Source organism: Symphalangus syndactylus, chromosome 7, assembly GCF_028878055.3.
Source record: "Symphalangus syndactylus isolate Jambi chromosome 7, NHGRI_mSymSyn1-v2.1_pri, whole genome shotgun sequence".
Taxonomy (NCBI): Eukaryota; Metazoa; Chordata; class Mammalia; order Primates; family Hylobatidae; genus Symphalangus; species Symphalangus syndactylus.
This window is the reverse complement of record NC_072429.2, coordinates 74,375,967-74,401,679: the sequence shown is the minus strand read 5'-3', so window position 1 is coordinate 74,401,679 and position 25,713 is coordinate 74,375,967.

The following is a 25,713-nucleotide window of genomic DNA, read 5'->3' as shown; positions in this document are numbered from 1 at the left end:
TGAACATGGTTTGATAAGGCATCAAGCATACTTCCCAATCCTTGCTCACCTGGTCCAATTGAAATAACATTATCAATATTGTGAACCAGTATGACAGCATTACATCTGCAGAATGTCAAGATAATTCTGTTTATCAGAGCCTTTGCAGAACTGGTCACTACATTAGTGGATGAAATGAAAGACAGATAAGGCCAACAAGTTCTGAAGTGATGTATAAATGGTGTGCAAAATAAGCCAGAAGCAAGTAACAACCTGCAGAACACAGCATATGGGGTTTCTATTGCTGCTATTAAAAATTCCCACAAAATGTAGTGGTTTAACACAAGCCCCATTATTAATTCACTATTTGCATGGGTTAGAGGACTGGGCACATGGTGGTTCAGCTAGTTTCTCTATTCTGGGTCTCACAAGATGAAAAACAAGGTGTATCTTTTATTTCTAGAGCTTGTAAAGTAGAATCTTCTTTCCAGCTTAGGCAGGTTTTTGTTAGACTTCAGTTTCTTGCATTTGTAGGACTGAGGTCTATGTTTTCTCAACGGCTTTCAGTAAAGGGTTTTCCTTACCTTCTCAGAAGCCTTTTTCCAGTCCTTACGTATTCTGTCTACATCTCAGAACCAGAAAAAGTGCATCTAATGTTTTTGATACTTGGAATCTCTCTTACTCCCACTTCCACTGCATGTATTTTTCTTTCTCTTCCTCCACATCTCTCTGACTTCAGCTGAAGAAAAGTCCTTGGCTTTTAAGGATTTATATGATTAGGTTGGGCCCATGCAGATCATCCAGGATAATCTCCCTATTTTAAGGTTCATAAACTTAATTATATCTGCAAAATCTTTTTGCCATATAATGTGACATTGTTATGGGTTCTAAAAATCAGGGCATGGACATCATTGTTAGGAGGTATCATCCTGCCTACCATGAAGAGCCTTGGACAAAACCCACTGAACACAAGCAGAAAATATATAAAATTTAAAGTAACTAAATAAATGTTTTTCATAGGTGGCTTTCACATGCCAGTTGTGACATGGTTATGAGAGTCGAGACTTATTTTAAAGCACCTGAAATGAATACAAATCATTTAAAATTTATTTGTAAGACCAAATTATTCCCCACCTCAACTTTTAAAATCCATTTTTTTCCTTTGTGTTCCTTTCTCAGTTAAAACCATAGCAATTCCCTCATTCCAAATCAAGCAGCTTGTAGTCCTCAATGTTACCTTCTTCTTCAGCATTCCCACAAGTAATAATCCAACATATCATATTACTTTTTTCATAACGTAACTCTTTCACCATATCTAACTTCAAAATTGAAATGGTTTCATTACTGTTATATATTTTCTATATAATGTATCAACTCGAATTCTAATGTCTTAAAGCAATGATTAGGTATTTGCCAAATGAAACAATTAAGGAAGGGTGTGGTAGAGATGGCTTATCTCTGCTCCAGCTGGTATTGTTGGGGCAAGAATGTACATAATGCCCTTTCTACTTGCTTGGCACTTCAGCTTGAATTGCTAAAACAGCTAGAACCCAGATGGGCATATTTTTTTCTACATATGGTCTCCCTACATCACTAGAATTAGCATGGACTTCCATGAAGCTTGGTGTTTGGGTACCAAGAAGCAGCATTTCAAGAAAACAAGGTTCAATGGGAAGCACTTATCAAGGTATCATTTACATCACACTTTCTATTGTCTCTTTGGTCATGTGGTCAAGCTCAGAATCAATAAAGGAGAGGAATGTATAGGTTCATGACTAACAGGAGGCATTGTTTGTTATAGAGGAGGGCACACAAAAGTAAAAGTATACCACAATGTGTTCTATTGCCCCTAGGGATTTATTTTCCTCCCACATACAAAGTATAATCTCCTCCCCTCCTACCAAAATATGCAAAATCTTATCTAATTTTGGCACCAGGCTTTTGCTCAAAGAAAAGGATTTTGTCATCTAAATTGGGTCCAGGTGAATCCTTTGGTGTGGCAGAGAATCCTTTGGTGTGGTTCCTTTCAATCTAAAAAATTGTAGAGATAAATTGTATTCTTCAATATGCCTATAATACACTGGTAATTTAGGGATAGGAAAGCCACAGTAGATACTACCACTCAAAAAGGGAGATAGTGGGAGTCAAATAGCAGCCACTGGTCCTTAGCATTCTGAAACTTTGGTAGGCACATATTGCTAGCTCTCTGCTTTGGGCTCAGTTTTGCTCCCTTCAGAGCTTTGATTCAGTCTTTTTAGCCCTTGGATTTACCCTCTGAGTTTCTTTCTTTCTTTTTTTTTTCTTCAATAAGAAATGGAGCATATTTTAGATTGAGTAGCTTTCTTAATATTTTTCCTTCTCACAGGAGAGGATTTTCTTTTTTAACTGTCTCAGAACTTTTAGTCCAAACTGGCAGTTGTTTCACCAGTACAATCCTCTTAAAACTTGGTGATTGAGGGTGCTGTGACTGAGATCTTTAGGATTTTTAGAAGCTTCTTTATCTTCCTCTGAGACACATCTTTAAGCCTTTCTGGAACCTTAAAAAGTGCCCTTCAGTATCCCCTAGGCTTGATGTTTACTATGAGGTCATGTGTTACTGGCAGCATTCAGAACTTGATCATTACCTGAGTTAACTTCTAACTTTGTGAGCAATTTTCCAGGAAATGCTGGGCATAATAAAAAAATGCTTTTTAACACAGCAAGTCATATCTTCTCTGTATTTCCTTTAAATTTCACTTTAACTCTAAACTATTATTTCTTTAGCTACTCACCCTTCTATATTTTATGATAGGAAGATTAAAAGCATCTAGTAGACACTTTCAATATTCTTTCTATAAATCTTAGCCATACCTATTAATACTTTCATGTTTCTATACTACATAGAAACATGTCACTAATTATTATGTCAATGTCACTAATTATTCTAGACCACATAGCTTGGGTACTTTTTACTCCAGCCCTATTACTGCTAAACAACAGTAATTTTATCTATGCTCCTCGGCCCTTCACCTGTTACCTGGTACAAAAATCAAATGTCATGTATTTTACTATTTTGTTTTGATAGAACTCAACTTCTCGGTTCCAATTTCTGTTGCTGTATAAAAACCACCTTAAAAACTAATGGCTTAAAATAATAAATATTTATTTGTTCATGATTTTGGGCTTGATTGAGAAAGCTTGTCTGTGTTTTACATGGTATCTGTGAGGGTTGAATGGTACATGAGGCCTTCTTATATATCTGGTGTCTTACCTGAGTTGTATAGAGCAACTCAAGTCAGTTTGGGAATCTCTGTTTCTCTCTTCATATGGCCTTTTTATGTCTTTCACAAGGCTGCTTAACTGGGTTTCAAAAAGGAGCATTCCAACAAGACAAGCCTAACTGTGCAAATGCTTATTGAGGTTTCATTTTCATCATGCTTTCTCATGTCCCATTGGTCAAAGCTAATTATATCTAGTCACATGATCAATCTCAGAATCAATGAGGGACAACACACAAAGGCATAAATTTCAGGGAGCTTAGTTGATTGGGGGCCACCAAAATAAATGTCTGCCATAAGATTCTTAAACAGTTTTCTTGCCTTTGATCTCTCCTCCATGATCCATTCTCAAAGTTCCTACCAGAGTGTTTCTTTTTTGTTTTTTTAAAGTAGAGATCTTATTCAAAGTATATCATTGGAATAACGTATGATAAATTGAAGAGTTGTTTATGTATATACTCACATTAAAATAAAAATTTTAAGTTTCAGGTAAATTGTCATTTTATTGTAATCGAACACTAGGATTTGAAGTAATTTCAGTTATATTACAACACTTAGTTTTTTTAAATTAAAAATAACAACTAATGAGCAGTGAGCACTTATTATTTGTCAAACACCATAATAGGTGATTTATATGAGTTATATATAATGAGGAAAATAAAGCTATGAGATGAAACAACTTAACAACGTCAAACAGTTGGTAATGTACAGAAGCTGGGATGCCAATCTAAGCCTCTGTGTTTCTAGGGAAAAACACATTAACTATTTAAATAATGTCATATACTTTTTTGCTCTTTTGCTATTTCTTCCTAAATACTTCTATTCTACACAATGATATGTATATTCAAAATCTTCTATAAGCCATAGATTCATTTTTCAATGTCTTTCACTATTCAACAGACACACAAGACAATTTTCTGACTCTGTACTATCACTCATGTTTATTTGTCCATGAAATGGATTTTATTTATCTGAAGTCGGGAAATTCTTTTCATTTCTAATATCTCAACTCAAATATCAACAGTTCCCTCAACAACCCATACGTTATCCTCTTCTCCTATATCTAAAGTGAACACATATTCTGGTTTGCTTTTCCTTGTTTACTCCTATTGTTTCAATGTAACTATTAATAGCCCACTTTCCACTCTCAAGAGTGCGTAGTTTGGAGATGATAAATTAGGTGGACAGTCTACCTACCCACAATTCATCAAACCTTCTCCTGACTCCTGAGAGCACATTATTATGTTTTTATTAGAATATTTAAAAGATATGTGTGGTTTCTGTCTGTTTCTTCTACAAGGTAAACTTTTTGAATACATCTTTTATTACTATCTCTGCCTCCTTGGCCTGTTACAGTGCCAGTGCTAAAAATATTTCTTCAGTAAATGAAAGGTAAGAATGTTCAGAATAACAAAATCATTTCCATACTCCAGCAAAACTAGTAGCAATAATTTCTGTATAACTGATAATTATACTTGAAACCAATCAATTCACATATATAAAAATCATTGAATGTCAAAAATTATTGTGAATTGATCTTTCAGTAAATTGGACATTTATCAATTTGCTTTTAGGCAAATTGGTATTCGATTAATTGATTCTTAGTAAATTTACTAATGCTCTCCTTGTTTAATGGCCTCAGAAGAGTCAACCTATATAATTGAAGCACTTGATTCTGTGTAGTTTGCTGTGTAGGAAAAGCAAATTAAGCTGCACATAATTGAGTTATTTAGTTATTTTTGTCAAGAGAACAAATAATGACCACCTTTTATTTTCTTCACTCTGTTAGATTCCGAAAGTCTGGTCTGCCTAATCAATGCTATTTTTAACAAATAAAAGAAAAAAATAAAAACTTTATTTTAATACCAAAACCATTTTGAAAGTGATCCAGAATTTAGGAAAAGCCTGAAAGGGGTGGGAGCATTATATTTTGATCCTGGTTCCTGCTGCCTATTCAAAGCATTTCTTTTCATGTGTTAATTCAATAGAAAAGAGACTGGGCATCAAGTCTGTCTCTCTAGTATGTACTACACACTGAGAATGTGATAAATGTATTTATTCATTTTAACCAAATTCTACCACAACAAAACAATTTAGAGGCCCCATGGAATCTATCATAATGGGATTTTACCTGTACTTTGATTGAATTAAAACATCCTATATAGAAATCAGCTATTTAAACATCCTCTACAAAGACCTGAATCATAATGTTTTTCTCTGAAGGAGCACATTATTTACTGAAGTTATAGACAGAGACTAATTAATCCACATTTTGGATGGTCCCACTGCTGGTTTCCGACAATGTGCTCTGCATCCCACCATTCACATAATTCCCTCCACAGAAAGCCCATATGAAATTTTCTAAGCAGGAATCCACATGAATTTCTTAGAAACGGCTCAGACTTTTCATTACGCTTCTGATGTTTATAGGAGGATTTTTTTTTCATATTACTAACTACCGTGTATTTAGAATTAGAAATTTGTTTACGCAATTTTATTGTATCCATTTATCTTTCTTCCCAAAATGTGTTTTAATAAAGATAGTAAATACCACGATTACTTTGTAAAGTCATAGCGTCAACCAAAAGAGAATATAATGATAATCAATAATCACCAGAAAGCCATCTCATTATGATTGTTTTAGCACATGATAGAGGTTTTGCCTAAGGCAAAGCCAGGAGCTTCATTTATTTCAAAGAGATAAAAACAAGGAAATATGCACATTTTGCATTAAATATTATGATGCAATTGAGCTCTATGAGAGACAGAGAGGAAATTTATATTCACATGTACATTTTCTCTAACCTTTTGAGACTTCCTGGTGACCACAGGGACACTGTTATGCTAGCTATTCTGCAAGTCTAACAGCAGCTCATTCTGAAGAGCCAATGATCGCACACATCTTTGTAATAACATCAGATTTTCATGTGACAAGACGTTTGCTATTATATGTTATTTTTTTTAATTGCAAAGCTGAGGAGTTTAAGTCAACGTATTTCTTTCCCATTCCTTCTGCTTGTCAGCTGTAGCTGGATTGATAAAATGCAAATGAACAAATCATTAATGAGTACTGGTTATGAATCTCTCAGGCAGTTCAGGACCCTATCAAATCCTGCACCTATTACTTTGTGTGATTGATGTACTATTGTAAGTGATTGTTCCTGATCTTATTAAATCTTATTGATTTTTTCCCAGTTTCTATTTTATGCAGGGCCAGGCTTGGACTATTATGAATGTTGCTGAACACTGTTAATCAAGCTTACACAGCTATTTTGATGGCAAACAATTAGAACTCCGCAGCTCTACCTTGCAATTAGCTTCAGGGATATGGACCTGCGCACCGTAATAATGAAAGAGACCTCCTTCAAGCACGGTAATGAGATTTACAATTATGACCCCAAATAACCTCTGAAAAATCACCAATCTGCAAATTTAGATGTGTTTATCAATAATTTTCTCCCTTTTTATGAAAATAAATTTGAGAATTTTTCTCAACAATAACATTTCCTGGCAAAATTATTCTTCCTGTCCTTGTAATATATCACAAAGTGTAAACATTTCTGATTGTATGGAATTGCTGTTATAAATACTTGACTTAAAAATGCCTCAACAGATTTTTTACACTATTAAAAATTCCTCAATTAAGTACATAATATTTATGTTTTCCAAATACCACTATGAAACCTGTTAAATAAAATAGAGAATGCAAGTATTGTTCCTTTTTTCATTAGTTGGTTTATTCACTCAGCAAACTTTTATTAAGCATCCACTATGAGTATAGTACTGTGGCAGAATCTGTGAATCATATAAAGATAATTGAACATTACTTCCTGCTCTTAAGTACTCTTCAATAATTTTACAAATGTATAAATTAATATTGTTTGAGTATCCATGTCAATGCAATTTCATTTAAACACAGCTGAGAGAATCTTACGGATAAATTCCATTTATAACCTCTGCATTCCTCAAGTACAAATTTGTTTTTATTCCTTATTCACAGCAAAATACATCATTTCCTTATTTATTCAGAATGCAGTATCGAGAGAGATTTTTCTTATTCAGCCACATCTTTTCCTCTTGTCACATAGGAAGAGATGCATGTCTTTACCTGCTTTCTTAGCAATTATTTTATTCTGATTCCCACCTTCTCATTTGCCTCACTGTGTTAATTTTATCTCTCCTGTTTAAAATTGCCTTCTTTCTACTGACTGTTTTTAATTTTTTTTTTTTTTGTAACAGCAACAGGTTACCTACTCCCTAAAACAAAGCAAGTAACCAATTAACTAACCACTCCAACCTATATTTGTCGCTAATGTTATATAACTACAGTTTCTTCCAATTTTTCTTTGCCAAAGTTCTGCTATAAAAGTTTGATAACTGTGGCCTCCACAAATGGCAAATGTCATTTTGAAAACCAGCTCTGTTGATAAAAGCTAGAAATAAACCGTTTAACTTCCAGAGTGTTTAATCACAAGAAAAGTGTTAAGACAGACCTCTCCAATCTTGGAGCCTCATTTTATGTAAGGCATGGGGTGAGGTTGATATAGGGTCAGAGTGGTGATAAAAGTCAGGGACATTAGTTGTCCACAATTACTAGCACCTGGCCTATTACAGCCTGGCCTGCCTGACTCCCAATTAAACAAACAGCCAGTCCGATTTTAACTTCCTTATTTTTCTTAGTGGTATCGTGCCGTAAGCAGTGAAAAGGGCAAGACAATAGTTTTAGAGGCAGAAAGTAGAGGATCTGGGATCTTGTCTGCAACCACTTATGAGCTGTGTAAATTAGGTAAATCACCCATCTGAGCCTGAGTTCACTCATCTGATATTTTGAACTCATCAAGGGCTATCTATTGTCAAGAATTAGAAATAATGTATCCTGTACTACACATGACCATAAAATTGTCACCTTACTTATGCTATCTTCCCGAATAATATTTCTCTACCTGCTTTGAGAGAAATAGACTTCATAACCTTCTACCCACCTACACAATGTCAATGCTAATTAGATAGGGGAGACATCTGACCCAAGCTTGAGCCAGACAGAAACTGTTACTTTCTTCTCTCTCTTGTTTGAATTCAGAAGAGTTTACCAGCATTTTGTAGTAAAACTTGTAACCTATAAAGTCTAACTTAGGGTTTTTATCCATGCAAATTAAAGCTAAAGGCAAGCTGAAATTGTGGGAAAACATTTGGAAAGCCTGCCAATACACAGCAGAGTCTGGTGTAGATGTGCCTATAAAAACAAGTTAAGACACCTTGTGGGGAGAGAGAGAGAGAGAAAATTTAGTGTACAAGCACACCCAAGTGAGCAGTGCCCTGGTTCTTGATGTTCTCCAGCTCCCATGAAACCCAGCTAAATTTTAATGGCATGAAACATTACAATATTAATCATTCTTACATTTGTTTGTGGTTGTGTAAGTTAATTGGGGTGTTAATCTAATAAGTGACAGCTTCGGTTATTTATTCATTCAATGAGGACTTATGATGACATATTTCTGGGCTCTGAAAAGCAACAGTAAAGAAATCAGGCAAAAACCCTGCCTGTTGAAATTGTAATCGCAGTTCCTCTGTTACAATATCCCTTTCCCCAAACCTTGGAGTAATTTCTGACAGTTTTAAATTTCTTATCCAGCTGATGAACAATGCTTGGGGATTCTTTCTTATAGATATTGCCTGTTCTTTCCACTGACTCTCACTGTGGCCAGAGTCTCATGGCAGTATATGCACACGTTGAAACAGGTCTCCATATCTTTTGTATGATGCCACTCCAGGCTGTCTTGCAAACTTCTAGACAAATCTTTATAAAGCCAGACTTTGACCACATTATTTTCCTGTTGTAAATAATTGCTGACTTTTCACTTATCCATATCCAAATTCGGTTTTAGTAAAAACTCACTAAGATTAGCCCATTTTTTTTCCAGCTAGATCTCCTACCAGCTTCTTCATCATTGGCTCTACATTATTCATATCATATACAATTCCACACTTGTGTCTCTGGGTTGTACTTATACAGTACTTATACTCCATTACTTTCCTAGAATTCACTTCTCTGTTTGAGTTTTAATTTCTTTCTAGACTCTGTTTTCTGAGTTAGAATCCTAGCCTGCTCACTCATCAGCCATATAATATTGGGAAAGTTATGTAACCAACCTGTACCTCCGTTTTCTTATGTACCTATAAGAGTGCTTAACTCATAAGACTTAATTTTTTCATATTATGGTAGACAGCATCTAAGACAGATTCCAGTAATTCTTGGCTTTCTGATATTCACACCGTTGTGTAATGTTATCCTCTTCATAATGGCCTGAACTTTTAGACTTCCTTCTAATGAATAGAGTATGGCAGAACTGCATGGATGCCACTCTGAGATTAAGATACAAAAGACTGTGGCTTCCATTTTGGGTGTTCTCTTTAGTTCTCCCTTGAATTATTCACTCTGGAGAAAATCAGCTTCCACATCATGAGTGCTGTGGAGAGGCTCACATGAGTGAACTTGGAAGAAGATCCCCTGAGGCCTGGCTACAACGAAATAAGCTTGGAAGTGTGCTCTTCAGCCCTGCTTGAGCTTTGACAGAACAGCTGCATGGACCAACTCACAATTTGACCACAGCCTTATGGGACAAATGGAGCCAATGGCACCCAGCTAAGCTGTACCTAGATTCCTGATGCACAGAAACTGTAAAATGATAAACGTTTGCTGTTTTAAGCTGCTAATTTTGGGTAAAATTTGTTATATGCAATAGATGACTAGTAGAAGCATTAAATAAGATAATTCGCGTAAAGAACTTAGCATGTACCCAAACAATGGTAACTGTTAATTGAACTGCTAATAGTATGGGCCACACTTGTCATTCCCTCTTCTCAATTTTCATAAATATATTAATCTGTAATACTCCTACAGCTATAATTTGCTATTTTATATTACTAAAGAAACTAGTATATACATATATTTACATACACATATGTGCTTATATGTATATATGTTTGCATATATACCTATATTTTTATGTGCATCATATATGTATGTGTGTATGTGGTGTGTGTGTGTATGTGTGTATGTAAGTCTTTGAGTTCAAGGCTCTTTGGCTGTATCTTAAGCACTGTGTTAGGCCTATACAAAATGTGAATTTATTGTATGATGAATAAATTGGTGCTAGATAGAATGACATACTTTGATCCATTAGGCTTGCTTTAAGAAAACTCTGCAAGCTGCAGAGCTGGTATTTCTGGAATCCATTTGGGGTGACTGCGAATTAGGTCAAAGGGAATTAAACAGATGGAATTATCTGGTTTCATTTGAGTCAGCTGAGAAAATAGAAAGGACAGCCTCAATTTCCATAGTCAGCAGTATATAATCTTTAATTTTGGACAAAAAGAGATAATTAAAACCAATTTATATTATCAAAAATGGTTTCAAATATTAGTAAATGGTGAGCCACATACACTAATCTTGAAAGCTTAGTTATTGCGTAGGAAGGATTTTGAATTGCTTTGTGTATGCTTTAATTGTTGTCAAAAGGCTAGACTATTGTTTATGTTCCTTTTTTCATCACATCCATTAGTTTAAATATTACATGGTTGCACAAATTAAAGTGCTACAGACATTCAGTTAGAAACCTGGAGGCAAGTTTCTGACCTAAAAAGCACACAGATTTGGTAGACTGACAGATCTGGGCTCCAATCCAGGTTTGGTCATTTACTAAACTTGTGTCTTTGAGTAAATGATGTAAATTTTCTTAACCTTGGTTTCTCATTGTCTAAAATGGAGATAATGATATTTGCCTTGTAGAATTATTTTGGTGATTGAATCAGGTTATAAAGTATCTGCTTCATAGACATCACTAGCCCTTTACTCCTACTATTTTTATGCATGTTCATATAAACAATTCACATTAAGAAACAGAAGTCAATTAAGTAACAAATAAGATGAAAATATCTCAGTTCAAAAATAATGCCCGATATCCAACTAAATTTATTTGACTTGTTCAGTGTGGAAGTCCTTGAGTTCAAAATATTTCAAATAGTTTGAAAAATTGTGAGAAGTCTAGAACATTGGGAATGTAGGTTAACTGGGGAAGAGAAGGTGCTGTGGCTACATATCTGACATCACCTTCATGGCCAGAAAGTTTTGTAGTTTCTGGCTGACTAAACAGGCACCCTCATCTTCCCACATGGCCCCATGAGCATTCTTCCCAAATCTACCTTTTTGGTCAAAGGAGGTTACAGGACATCTGAGGAGAAGTGGTAAGGGGTGAGTCTGGAAAAGGAGGGAGAGCCAGACTGGAAAGGCTTAAAGGCTTATTTTTGCCTTTCTGAGATACTTCAGGTTTTATTCTTTAGTCAATGAGAAAGCAACACAAGTTTTAAAAAATCAAGTTTATGGAAGATGGGGAGGTCAACTAGTGACAGGGCAGAGAACAGACTAGAGACTAATGTAGAGAAGGATGCTTTGGAGCTCACTGCACCATGGACTAGACTAGGGCAATGGGAAAGGAAAGAGGAGAAGAAGGAGACACAAAACTCAAGGGATTCTTGAGGTCAGAAAAGAGGTGGAATCTACAGACTTTGTCAACTGAATGAGGGAGCAGAATATAAGATCATACCAAGTTTTCTAGGATAATGAACTCCTGGGTTAATAGAGACAACATAATTAGAAAATGATAACACAAGAAGTGAAAGAAAGTGATTTACTTGAAGTCTAAAGGAAATAAGTGGATAATGAATTACATTTTAAAACAAATATCTGTAGTTTGGTGTGACAGACACTATTTTTTTTTTTTTTACTAGGCAGGATAAAAGTACCAGAAAACCTATATTTGCATTAATAAATCCTCTTTAAATGTTATCAGAACTTAATATGTACAATATGTTAAGGCATTGCTAAACATGAAATTCTAAATTTAAGCAAGCATTTAAATGAAATTGTCGATCAGATTAGCTTTATTATTGCTACAAACTTTAAAAATTATTTTGCCAGCTCTCTAATACTGTGAACTCACTCTTAGAACTCCTAGATATATTTTGAAATCATGTTTCTTCTGAAACAGGCACACCAAGTAACTCTGCTGAGTTTTGGTAAATCTTCAGTGATCAACATGAGTTTGTTGTGACTGTCTTATGTTAAGTGGATGACTTTTTAGTTATCTGGAATATAAGAACTTCAAGCTCAAAATAACCTTGGAACTTGTAACTATTTCTGAGTAATGTCTTAGATATTGCTACATTAAATGAGCCTAACAGCTATGTTTAGTTGACTCTCACTCATTTTTTTTTTATCACTCTTCGTGATACCTAAAAAAAAATCGGTATTTCTGTCTTTTCTCCTCTACAATCAAGTTGGGGAAAAGGTTATTCGAGTTTCCGGTATTGTGCTTAATTTAAAAATGCTCTTGTAATAATTTCTTATACCGACTATTACTTGATGGAGCAACTGCTACTCTTAAAAGCAGCAGAAAACTCTATCCATGAAACTCATAAAACAACAGGGTCCATTTCAACCTTTCAGAAGCTTTTTGACTCCACTTTCTAGGGCTTTTCATTCTATGTTTGGAGCAAATATAGAATGAGGTAAGCTTAAATCCCGGAATAAGAAATAAAACTTCTATGGTAACCTTGACAGTCCATTTCCAAGAATGTCCAAAATTACCTTTGTAATTGTGGACACTTGGGAATTTCTTTAACTATTACTTTGCACATAACCACCACCAGGAAATGAGGGGATTACATAAACAGTGCCTGAAGACTTTAGCTTCAAACACAACATTGCCTCTGAGCCAGAGTCGGCCAGTAACTTGCAGCTGTTGATTAAAATGAGCTGTAATCGCCGGGCACAATGGTTCATGTCTGTAATCCCAGCACGTTGGGAGGCCGAGGCAGGTGGATCATGAGGTCAGGGAATAGAGACCATCCTTGCTAACATGGTGAAACCTCGCCTCTGCTAAAAATACAAAAAATTAGGCGGGCATGGTGGCACGCACCTGTAGTCTCAGCTACTGGGAGGCTGAGGCGGGAGAATCGCTTGAACCCGGGAGGTGGAGGTTGCAGCGAGCCGGTATCGCGCCACTGCATTGCAGCCTAGGTAACAGAGTGAGATTCCCTCTCAAAAAAAAAAAAAAAAAAGCCTTAATCATCTAGCTCTGAATTTCCTTTCCTCCAGTTGCTCAAAAACATAGCTATTTGCTTTGTGCAGAATGCCATGTTTGTGGCTGCAAGTAGGATATATAGATACATTCATGCATATATGTAAATATAAACATTTAGTATATTTAAATACATGCACATATGTATTTATATTTAAGTGTATATATATATATTTATATTTAAATATATCTATATTTTAAAATCATGATAAAAGAGAATCCAAAAAGGCCATGGAGACAAAGCACCTACCATCAAGTTTATTATCAAGTTGGAGAGAAAAATATATATGTAAGATAGCCGAGTAGCTATAGTAATAAATGAATGTTGATAAAATTTGGCAAAAATGTACTTAAGAACAGAGTAATTAGTTGATTAATTAATATAAATTACAAAAATGAATAAAATTAAAGGAAATACCTCAAAGGTACTTTTTTTAAGGAAACATGTTCGGATGGTTAATACTGAGTGTCAACTTGATTGGATTGAAGGATACAAAGTATTGATCCTGGGTGAGTCTGTGAGGGTGTTGCCAAAAAAGATTAACATTTGGGTCAGTGGGCTGGGAAAGGCAGATCCACCCTGAGTTTGGTGGTCACAATCTAATCAGCTGCCAGTGAATATGAAGTAGGCAGAAAAATGTGAAAAGGAGAGACTAGCCCAACCTCCCAGCCTATATCTTTTTCCCATGCTGGATACTTCCTGCCCTCGAACATCAGACTCCAAGTTCTTCAGTTTTGGGACTCGGACTGGCTCTCCTTGCTCCTCAAGCTTGCAGACAGGCTGTTGTGGGACCTTGTGATCATGTAAGTTAATACTTAATAAACTCCCCTTTATATATATGTATGTCTCCTATTAGTTCTGTCCCTCTAAAGGACCCTGACTAATACAGATTTTGGTACCAGGACTGGTTCTAGAGGAGCAGAATATTAAGGATGGAGTTCTTTTGTTGCTTTTGGGGTTTCTGGGGTTGGCTGCTTAACATGATTAGACCCAAAAATGCTAAGGACTCTACTTCTGATAGTATGGAGAACACTGATAGTCCTCGGTGTGGACTTTTTAGAGAGTTATGCAAAATAAATGCATTTGACACTCCTGATTCACTGCTCATGAGAGGCACGGAGCTGAGTAACCCTATACATAATGCCTTTGATTATATGTGGAAAACCAAGGAACATAATGAAGCTGGTTGGTTGCTCCTAAGTTCAGTGGACAAAGTGATGAAAGAAAATGATGAGCTCATGGATTCTGTCTCCTAGCTTCAGAAGCAGATACTGAACCTCAAATATGCTAAGATTGCCCTGAGAGAGAGTTTTATCACTTGTAGAGAAAGTGTTGAAATTGTGGAAAAACAGACACAAACTCTTATCATGCAAGTGGCTGACCTGCAATGAAAGATGCCTGCACAGCCTAACCAGGTGTCTACTGTTAAAGTGAGGGCATTGACTGGAAAAGAGTGAGACCCTGAAACTTGGAATGGGGATGTGTGGGAAGACCCTGATGAAGTTGGGGACACTGAGTTTGTAAACTCTGATGAACCTTTTTTTGTTTTTTTTTTACCAGAAGGAATGACTTTTTTTACTTGTATCTGATTAAAACTTCATTATTTTTTGGAACCAATATAGCAAAATTAGAAAATATGAATGATATATGTAAACGTCACTTATAATCCTACTGGGCAGAGATAAATTTGTCTCTGTGATTCCATGTTTCGCATCTATACTTACAGAATTGTATGTAATTATTGTCTAGTCTGAGTGGATGCTATGGTATGCCACCCAGATACCCTCTTTAGCCTTGAGACATTCATTCCTCAGCTACTGGGAGTGTTGGACTTACTAGCCCTCAGCTGAGCGGTTGGTTCTTTGGGAATTATCCTCAGTTGAAAAGATTTCCTTGGCTGAATCTTCAACACTTCCCTCTGCCCAATCCTTCTTCTTTTATTCCCCTAAAGGTGTTAATTCCAAAGGCGCATCTCAAGACTTCCTGTAAGAGAATCTCTCTCTCAGTCTGTTTCCCAGGAAACTTCATCTAATACACTCTTCAAGTGATTTATTTAATCTGTTTTCCTCCACTTGAAAATATTTATTATTAGCAAAGCAGAATTTCAAATTATGTGTAAAATGTTTTCAGTGACTCCATGGTCGTTTATTCCATGAGCACACTGTTCTATATTATTGAAAAGTTAGGAAAGGAATTTAGGGTTAGAAATACAGGAGAACTGTGGGAAACAAAGACTGACATTAAGGCTGGAACATGAAACAGTCAACTATAGGAAAGGCATGCATATATAACTTGACAAGAGCAGAGATTCTAAAGAGCGAGAACAGTTAGCTAGGAAACGCAACTGACAGTGGAACACTGAAAGCATAAGATAGCCAGATTTAGAATAATGAAAAGTAAGCAAATGACTTGTTGGAAAAAGGAGGACTGGAGGAAAATTATTTTAGAGGATACAGGGAATTAAGTACAGTGGAGAGACCCTGGAGGCAGGGAAGTGACTAGGTCTCTAGTACAATTATGCAGATGAGACACCCTGGATGCCTGGAATAAAGTGTTGGCTATTAAGATGGAAAGGGAGGCTTAAGAAACATAACAGATCAAAAAAAAAAAAAGTGCCAGGGAACATGAAAATGATTATGAAGCATTTACCCTGGGGAGCTGGGAGAAAGACTTTTAATGTTAGTGGTGAAATTGGGAAAGAGTGACTGTTGGTAACAGAAGATGATTAACTTACCATGTGACGGGTTAAATTCCTGGTATCAGGATTTCCAAGAGGAAATATGTGGGTGACTCGTTACATAATGTGGAAAGAAGAAGGTGAAATAAATTTTTTTTTCTGTGTAAGATGTGCAAAGCAGTGTTACAGCAATTCGTATATATAAGTATGCAAGGCACAGGCGTTTTCTCAAATAGTATTATCAGTAAGAAGTCTTATCTATCTAAATAATACAGAATGTTATAATTGTATACTGTACACTTTTCCTATCACTTTGAAAGCTAAGTATAAAATATCAGACTTCTTCGGACAATAAGCAGATCTCATATTTATAGAAAAATAAACATGCTACTTAATCAACGCCAAGCTTCATTACTCACAATAACAAAAGTGAATACTATTTTTTGCAGCTAGATCAGATTTGCCACATTTTGATTTTTTTTTTTTTTTTTTTTTTTTTTGAGATGGAGTCTCGCTCTGTCGCCCAGGCTGGAGTGCAGGGGAGGGATCTCAGCTCACTGCAAGCTCCGCTTCACGGGTTCACGCCATTTTCCTGCCTCAGCCTCCGAAGTAGCTGGGATTACGGGCGCCCGCCACCATGCCCGGTTATTTTTTTGTATTTTTAGTAGAAACTGGATTTCACCGTGTTAGCCAGGATGGTCTCCATCTCTTGACCTCGTGATCTGCCCGCCTCGGCAACCCAAAGTGCTGGGATTATAGGCATGAACCACCGCACCCGGCCGATATATTCTTAAAATATATTTGATGTTAAATATGATAAAATTAGAATTATTTTGTGAACAAAAAATAATCAAAATTATTTTGGAGAATTAGCTTGGAAGCTTAAACTTGCTCTACAATCAAGTTAAAGGATCATCCCTTTTTTGAACCATTTTCAAAACAAAGGATCAGTGTTAACTGGGAATTTATTAGTACAATTCACTGGTTCTTTCTCCAGCTTGCTCACAAGGTAATTATTTCTGGTAGCTTTTGAGGAGCACACAGTAGTCTTGTGTATGATATTAAGCTCTAGCCTTCCAGGCTGATGGTGGCTATCCAAGAAGCCATTTCAGCATCTATTGGTTCTTCCCTTGTTCCAAGCCCCACTGAAATAAGCGTGATGTTTGTGCCAAGTGTGCAATCTCACAATGATCCAAAAGCCACAAACAAGACCTCAAATTGGTACTAGTTATTCTGGATCACAGCGAGTCTAAGGAACCTTACATTGCACCTAGAAATAAAAGAGACACTTTCATGAACTATCTCACATTTTGTCATTTTGTGTCTTGCAGCCTTGCTTCCGCACCATAAAATAACACCCTATAAAAAAAGCTTCTGGCCGGGCGCGGTGGCTCACGCTTGTAATCCCAGCACTTTGGGAAGCCGAGGCGGGCGGATCACGAGGTCAGGAGATCGAGACCACGGTGAAACCCCGTGTCTACTAAAAATACAAAAAATTAGCCGGGCGTAGTGGCGGGCGCCTGTAGTCCCAGCTACTCGGGAGGCTGAGGCAGGAGAATGGCGTGAACCCGGGAGGCGGAGCTTGCAGTGAGCCGAGATTGTGCCACTGCACTCCAGCCTGGGTGACAGAGCGAGACTCCGTCTCAAAAAAAAAAAAAAAAAAAAAAAAAGTTTCTTTGTTTTCTGTGATATCTGAGACAATCACCTTGTTATCCTTGCTATTGCTTTCCTTCTCTATTGCATGTATCTCTTAGCTTTACATTTTTTCAATTTTTAGAGATCAATACTCAAAATTTAGTATTAGGAAAGTCTAAACATTGACATCAGATACATACTCAAAATAATTAATTGATTACTGGAATTTAAAATATCAACATTTGTAGGCTTGATGTTACTATGTTATAATAGAAATTAGGATTTTTGACCACACAAATATGCCCTAGCAGCATTTGTTTTTGGCACTTCTTTAAGCTTTTTTCTCTCTCTTTTTAACATTACACATTTCTCACCTATTTTGCCAAGGCTTATAATCCACAAAACTTCTGCAGGGATTTCCTAGTCTAGTCTTTCTTTATTACGTATTCCAGCAAATTTTCATAATACACATCTATGAATAAGTGTAACAAATTTGTGGCTTGCATAAAATAATTAAACAGGAAAACATCAATGTTCAACATTTACAAGAAGGAAAATAATACTGAAAGATGCTTAATATAGAAGAATAAGAGCAAAAACTGCAGTGGATAATATTTGTAAATGACTTGTAATTCACTTTATCTATATAAATGCCTATGTTAGTTCTTAATATATAATGTATTTATTTTTATATTGAGAATTTAATTTAGCTCAAATAATCCTTTACTTTTTTTTAGTATCTTGAATTCAAAAAATCATTTTTGGTATAAATAAGGGCTGCTTCCTGATATAGATGATGCTGGCTTTTGTAGTGATTAAACTGATAGTTAATCAAATCAGATATGCAAACTAGAATGTGTAAAGAAAGCCTGTTTTTACTATAATCAATGATTACTACAAAGAGAAAATTAGCCATTTTTTAAACCTTTATTTGCACTGTGCCTAGCATCTTTCATATAATTACTAGCTACATTATTTCATATAATTCTCATTATAGCCCCATAAGAAACATCCTTTAATGACCAATGGTATGAATACAGTGGTATAAATAATGTAATTGAGTTGTGGGAAAATTAAACTCATCCATGGTCATAGTGGGGAACTGAGATTGAAACCCATGTTTGGCTATCCCAGATCTACTGCAGCAGCCTCTGTCAGATTGGACCACTGTGCAATTGCTCCTCCCTATTTCAATAGTGCTCCTTTCATCTGTATCATAAATTCCCTCCAATCTTCCCACAGGCACCCAAAACCAGATGGGCAATGCCTATCATTTAATGTAATATATACATCTTTCAGTGTAAAATAAGGGTTCTTCAGTAATACACATAATTGCTTCTTTATATTCTCCTTTGCATCCCCGTTTTTTCTTCTCTGATGCACAGCGTGGCACTTTTCTTCATTATGGAGATAAAACATTTGTGCTGTGTGCAAGAAGGAGAGTTTCTGATTTTTTCATCATGAAAAAGAAATACCACAAAATAAGAAAATGCAGTGCTGAGGTGTTAAAATAAATAGCTAATTGTGTCACTCAAATACAGTTTATGTTTATAGGCAGAACTACTTTCAAATATGAAAGTGGTAAAAATATATCATAAGGGTATAGGAAAAACAGTAGAAAGAAATATCGGAAAGATTTGCTCTAACTTGCCTCTCTCTGTTTGAAATTGCATTTCTTAATTTTAGATGATTATCATTAGAACCCCTTTGGTGATTGCAGCAGCAAACTGTTCCATTGAAATCTTTGGGTTTCATGACAGGAAACTTCAATTCATCAAACTAAGCAATTCTGCATTTCACATCACATATGTTAACTCTGTAATAATGGTCTATCATCACCAGGTACACAGATTAAAAACACATACATCAAAGTATAACACTCCATGCCATGTTAGAAATGTCATTAATGCTTGAGGCTTATTTTTTCCAAAATGTATTTTTCAGTTTTTTTTTTCAAAGGAAGGTGTGTGTGTGTTTCCTTTATTTTCCCCTTGCATGACTAGCAATTTCTTATACAATAAGTGAGTAATATTTTAACACTTTTGATTCCATATAAATTGAATCCAAGTGGTCTTTGTTCATCAGAAATAAAGAGTCTACAGTTGGAATACACACATACACACATATATGTGTGTGTGTGTATATTTGTGTGTGGGTAACAAAAACTTAGGCGTTAAGTGAAATAAAATTACCCAACCATGAGTGATTTGGTGTGAATTATCAGACAATCTCTGACTTAGAATAATTCTCAAGCCAGCTTGCAGGGAATAGTGAATTGAGAGGAGTTAGTGAGATGCTTCAAAAAAGTCTTGTAATCCTGTCTTTTGGGAGGGGATATGACATTTTGGTAAATTAGAAAGTAGAGGTTGTTGGTGCCTTTCAGAAGATGTAAAACGCTTCACTTGGTACTAACGTACATAAAGCAATTAGTTACTTGTCATGATGGGTGTTCCCTAAGGCAGTGCACTTTCTCCATTAGTATTTATATCTACATGCCATTATACATTGGGCAGCACTAAATAGATGAGATAGGGTCAGAGAATTACTCAAGTCATGTGCCATCAAGAAGAGAGATATTAGCAAACATTATTAGCATACAGGTGGAGCTGGATTACTTAGACAGTTTCCAGTGTGATATTTATTTTAAAATTCTTGCTGAAAATGTAATATAAACTGATTAACCCTTAGAGAATTTTTCTTTTATATCAGTGAAGATTTTTGGCTAGTGATCTTGAACATGACAGTTTTCTTAGAGGTCATCTTCTCCCCCTACCTTTCTCCAAATAACTCTACCCTTTTCAGCTAGAAAATTCAATGTCTCTTCTGTCCATAAATTATTTAAAATGCAAATGCCTAATTAAGAGATCTTAAATATAAAAGCCAATCACATCCTGTCACATCTTTGGCTTAGGGTATAGATACAAAATGAAAGCAAGGTTACGTTATTTTATGTTATTTGCCTGTAAATATCTTCTTAATCATTTCCTCCTTCTTTCTCCACCCACAGCTCTTGAATATTCTTATGTTTTAAAATATAATCTACTTTCATCTTGTCCCTTTTCAAATATATATTCTGTTTAAACTACTATTAAGTTTTAATTCACCAAATTTTCTATGGAAATGATTACAGCATAATCTTGCTAGGATTAGAGCATAATCTTTCTCACTCACTAGACTTGCAGAAAATGTTTATGAATGTCTCATATATTCAACATATTGAAAATTATCAGACAGTCTGTACTCTGGTTTAGGGTTCATAGTTTGTTTAGTACTTGCCACACAGTGTACTATTTACTTCTCTATGGGTGTCTTTCTCACATTTATTCATGATGCATTTTCAGGCCAAGTAGAGTAACTTGTATAAATAACACTGAAACACTGAAATACTAAAGTTATTTATGATATTTGTTTCAAGAATTTAAAACCATTGTTATTTATCATTCATCTAAAAATTATGGGCCTTTTCCAAATAAGTTTCCATGCTTCACTATGAGGAAGGAGCTAAAAACAATTGGTTAATAGTCTCAGAAATATTTTTTCTAAACACATCTTAAATATAAAAATAAAACATTTTTGTACTGGTATTGATTGGAAATATTGCTGTTTAATGAAATTCATTGTTTCATTGCATACTTGGAAATTCCAGATATTATGAATAGAATGGAATTTTAATATCAGTTAATTTGAAGATTTCAGACATACAGAAGTTTTAAATCTTAAAGAATTTAAGATTCACCATGTACCCACTAACGTTTTTGAGTCATACATATTTACATAATATTTAGTAAACAAAAAACTGTCCATAACTTAAAACATACAATATTTCTCTAAGTCATGTGTTCTAAGGCTAGGGAATTAACTAGCATGGCAGTTAAATAAAAGTCACTTTTACTTATTATATTTTTTATAGCCACTTCCATAGTAAGACATAGAATAAAGAAAATTGGATTATAAAATATATAACTCCTAAAACACGAAGAGAAAGATATAGCTACATGCACATTGGTGTTTAAATTTCTCATCTGTGCACGCGACCCTAGCCATATTATTCAGAGTTGAGGCATTCAGTACACACAGAGAGAGTACAGAGTGTCCTTGAAGGATTCTTTCTATTGTAAATCTTGGACAAGGAGAATTTAGCCTTGAGTATGCACTCAAGGCAAAATCTGTAGAGAATAAAAAAGACTAAATAGTCTGGAAATATTTCTAGATCAACATTTCTTGATATCACTCAGAGAAGAAAGGTTTAGAATCCTGCACATGATATGCCACATAGGACATGATCTAAAGGTTGTATTAACCTTCTCTCTCATTATAAAATTCTATACAATTCCACTCTATTGCTGTTTTCTAAATAATAATTATACAAGTATACTTCCAACCATTTTGCCAGCCTCAAGAAATGTCTTATGAATTAGCTAATACAACTGGATTGACTGGATAGTGAATCATACTATCTGATGAATATATTGCTCATTTTTTCTAACTAATTCAATCATTGCAAACATACTAGGTTGAGGTAAAATATATAAGGTATATTTACTCATGTCAGGGTGAAATATATAAATCCCAAGCCAACATTTTACTAAATTTTAGGATGATAATTATTTTGTAACTAAGCATACAAAACCTAATTCAACCTTAATGAAGTGTTGCCAACTTTTTTAAAATTCATGACATCATACTGGGATAAATACTAATGTATCCAGAATATTTTACTTAATTATTGCTTTATCAAGCTCCATTGCATGATTATAAAAAAGAAAGGCATCAACTGAGTTATACCTCAGGTTTTTACCTGGTTTTGTTTCACTGGAGGAGGGAAATGAGCTCAGAAATTAGCCAACACTTTGTTTAACAGGTATTTATTGAGTAAATACTTTGTGCAAAATACACTGCTAGACAGGACTAGCTATATAATTTGTGAGGCCCAGTGCAAAAGGAAATTTTAAGAACACTTGTTCAAAATTTAATAATTTGAAGATGGAGACAACAGAGCATGAATCCAAACCTGGAGCCCTTCCAAGAGCGTAGACCCATGTGACTGTACCCTTCACACACCCGTGAAGCCTGCCAGACTGCTGGACGATACACAGTACCTAAGGATTAACTTGACATTTCTATTTCGGGTCAAATCAGGAAGGGCAATAAGGAGGTTTATTGTGCTACCCCTCACATGAAAGCAAACCCGAATAATTGTTTTTATTTTGGGGAGTTAGGAGAGGTTTGTGAAAGAATTAGTATCTGAAAGATAGGCAGGGCTTAGCATTGTGGAAATGGGGAAATGCAGTTAGACAAGGGCATGCAACTGAGCATAAGCTTAGGGATAGAAAAGAGCAACGTGTGCTGGATATAGTGTGTAGATTGGGTTCATGTAGAGTAGACAGGGGAGATAAAGTTAAAATTACAGGTTGGGATCAAAACAAGGGATTACATGAATGCTAGTATAGTGAGTTTGAATTTCACCTTGTAAGCAAATGGAAGGCTTTGAGTAACATGATCGCAAGCAGGCTGCAGGGCGAAATGGGAGTAGAAGATGAGGGGAGATACAGGGGCCCAATGTCTACTTAGTAAGACAGTTACACTAGTTATCAGGGCCTATATTAGAGAGACAGCAATAAATGTGGAAAACAAGGACTGGATAAAAAAGGCATTGCAAATGTAGTATTGATAGACATGGGAGGCCATGGACAAGGATTACTTAAATGACCATGACACTCAAGCAACTCAGACAAAAAGAAGAAAAAGTGATGTTCTTGGACAATTCAGAAATCATTCCCTGGAAAACTAAATGATGAGTCTGTTGATAAACATAGAAGTAGAATGTGTGCAATGCAATAGGAAGAGAATATTTGGCCATAAACTAGATTGACTTTTTTTGAAAAATAAAAGGAATCCTAGTATTTGACAGCATGGATGATTTTATCTGTGGGTAGATAGAAAAATACATGTGTATGTTACTGTTTCTATAGCATGACAATCAGGGAGCATGTATATGCATCACATTTGGGTTGAACTTGTTCTTAGATAATTTAGAAAGGTCTTTTTCTATATTAAGTGCTGTATGGGAGCAATAGTAATCCATTCATCCTTAGTTTTGGATCCCTGGATCCCTCATATTCTTAGAATCAACAAACATGTTTATGTCATCTACTAAGTGCCAGGCACATTTGGAAGTACTAGGACATAAAACGTGGACAAGAAAATATGTTCTCAGCCTGCACATAGACCTACAGGGAAAGAAGACGATCCCTATTCTGACAGCTGTGTGGGGCACCCAGAGGAAAGAGAAAACAAGTCTTCCCGAGTGGATCAAATAGTCTTTCATAATGATGATCCTTGCACTGAATCTCTTCAGGGGCAATTTTGTAGTTTTGAATGTGTTTCTGTCTGTATAGGTTAAAATGTCACGGAATTTGTAGCAAACTATTTTGTAACAACTGTTTCAAGACAAATATAACAATATCAAATACTTGAGTAATAATGAAATATTTGCCATTCAAATATTTTTACACATATTTTTGCTAATAAAAGCAGACAAAAGCAGTGTTTTAAAATTAAGAATATAGTGGACTGAGTACAACGACATAGTACTTGTAAGTTTTTCTGATTTTTTCATATACTTTAAAATCTCTTATTTAAACTCAAAATCTCTGTTATATACACTTTTATAACGTACTTCGACATTGCATAATTGAGCCACGTGTGTTTTAAGACAAATATTGGGAGATGTTATGTTCAATACAAATGTCTATACCATTTAAACAATGGAAGCATCAGGTAAGTAACAACATTTGGACAGCAAGTCAATATGACTATGAAAGGTCTCCAATAATGAGCAAATTCAGACCAATACACAGTTTAAGTATTTGGCCTTCTTATTGACAAAGGTTGCTTTCAATCACACTGTATCTATTACCATATCAATCATCACTCTAAATGAATACAATGTTATCATTGACAAAGACATCATTTAAGCTGAGAAAGTAAAGATTCTAAATAACAAAATAACGAAAGGTAGGTTGTTCACTGCAGGAAAATGAAAAATATACCTTGAAAATCTATTCACAGGATGGTAAGGACATTGGGGAGCAGTATGAAAAACAACAAGAGCAATAACAACAACAAAAGCTTACTTACTCACAAGGACCTTGAAATAGATGGTGATTAATATCACGCTGTTATTTATTAAAGTTAATACAACTGAGTATTTTACTTGGTATACAGATTAAGACATAGAATTGAACTGATAAAAATGATTTACATGCAGGATTAAAATATTGGCAGCTTTATAGAGTGAAATGTCACTATTTTGCTGTACCTTCAAGTTTTACATTTCCTCCTTTGAATCCCTGTCAGCCTTCATGAATAGCAGAGAGTTTAATCAATGTTTGAGGTAGCGATAGCATAACACTGAATATTTCTCTTGCTAATAATCAAAATGGTGTTAAGTAAGCATCAGAAAGTAAAACGACATACACATATATCCTAATTATCATATAACAAGTTAACTAGTGTTCCAGGTTTAAAAATACCACACATTTAAAAGAAGCCTGTATTTCCACTAAATACAATTTTATGGTTATGGGTTTAGCCTGAAGCATTTGGCTTGCACTAAGAAATTCGAAGATCAGGAAGTTCAAAATTTTTAGTTATCACACTAGAAACCAATTTTTTAAAAATTCTGTGATGCTAAGTACTTATAGAACAAGACACTATGTGTGGGGTGTGTGTGTGGCTGTGGGTGTTTGGTAGGTATATTTTAATATTCTTTAAAGACTTGGATTTAGTTTGTAATTTTGTTTCATTAAAAAAAATCCTAGTAAAATTCACATTGACTCAGATACAGGAAAGAAAGTGTGTTGTTTTGGCATTAAAAAATGTGAGCTATTTATTTAGGTTAATTTGTTAGGTACTAAAAAATATTTTAGGAATTCAGGAAACAAAAGGAGGGGAAAGATGGTATAAAATGACAAAGAAAATCAAGAGCAAAATTGCAAGCAGATTCAGCTGAATGAAGGGACC